The sequence below is a fragment of the Echinops telfairi genome, unplaced genomic scaffold, assembly GCF_000313985.2.
Source record: "Echinops telfairi isolate 266 unplaced genomic scaffold, ASM31398v2 ScPeMD7_7469;HRSCAF=8507_1, whole genome shotgun sequence".
NCBI lineage: Eukaryota > Metazoa > Chordata > Mammalia > Afrosoricida > Tenrecidae > Echinops > Echinops telfairi.
Window position 1 is genome coordinate 102,420,502 of NW_022111373.1, and position 1,601 is coordinate 102,422,102.

The following is a 1,601-nucleotide window of genomic DNA, read 5'->3' on the forward strand; positions in this document are numbered from 1 at the left end:
TGTTGGGAAGGTGTGCATCATGGAATGCCAATTTAATAGAACAAAGTGTTCTTGCATTGAGTAAGTACATGAGTGGAGGTCCAATGTCCATCTGCTGCCTTAATACTAAACCTATAAATATATACATGTAGCTCTATTTTCCCACTATCCTATATAAATATGTTTATATATGTACATGGCTGTATTTAAACCTCTGTAAATACCTTTTGTCTCCTAGTTCTTTCCTCTATTTCCTTTTACTTTCCTCTTGTCCCACTGTCATGCTCAGTCTTCATTTGGGTTTCAGTAATTTCTCTCGGTTACAATGCCCTTACTGAATCCCTACCAGGCCTCTCACACCCACCTTGCCACTAATTTTGGATCACTTGTTGCTCCCTTGTCCCTGGGTTGGTCAATGCCACCTCCTTACCTTCACCTCCCCCTCTCCCATGTCTCCCCCGGAATCATCGGTCCCGTTGTTTTCTCCTGCAGACTGTTCATCCAGCCTACCTTATCTGGATAGATCTGCAGATTTGAGCTGAAAAGTTATTCTTGTTATTTTCAACCAGTTTATCTATTGAAAGCCTCTTTTTCTCAGTTTTCTGATTCTCATAGACACTAAATCTATTTTCCCCCTTCCTGAAGGGTATAATTTGTTATTTATGCCTAAAATCTATCATATTTCCTGGAACTTCCTCTTTGCTCCTGGAAACCTATACCATTCTGTCTTTCATTGACTGGATACATATTAATTTTTAAAAGGTCTCCAAAAATTGATTTATGTTTTCATTATGGAAATATTTCTTGTGGTTTGATGGAAAATATAATAACCAAGATATGGAGAACAGGGACAAGAGAGTCCAAGAGTCCATTCATTTACGCAACATCTTTCTTTTCTCTATTTCTTTTGTAATGTATCTTATTAGCATTTCTTTCCTGGAAAACAAGGTTACCATCCACTACTGGTTTTATTTGCTGTGTAATTGCTGTGGCTGCCTGAGGGAGCAGTGAGGAATGGCATTTCCAGTGGAGAAAGAAACAGTAAATCTAAAAATATTTTTAAATGTTTTATCAATTTTGTCTATTTCCAGTTAATAAAATACACATTTAAATATCCTAAATCTTCTTTAATGTCTGAGATAAGGGTGAGTTTTTTTAGACTCTAGAAATAAACATCCTTATATGAATAAAATACTTTTGAACAATACTCAGATGCATTTAAGCCTTTGCCTACACTATGTTAAATTCCATGGCCAAGTAGGAAATAGAGTTCTTGCTCCTCATCCGTGCAGTGGCTTGAAGTTTTAACTGACCTGAAGATAATGACAGAAGACTTTAGCATCTGGTTGGTGGAAATTGGAACCATAATTCTATTTCAAACTCCAAAGAGCCCCAAATCCCAAAATGATTTGTCCTCAATTGCCTACAATTCGAATCAGATCTCATTACTATTGTTTCTAGATAATCCAAACTCTCCATCTTACAAATGAAGAATCCAGAAGATGTTACAGACTTATTTAGGTTTTCAGTCTCACAGAACAGTGATATTTCTATACCATCATCAAATTTCTGTATTTTAGGCATTAATTGTTTCTCAAGAATAGTATAATAGCTTCTCTACT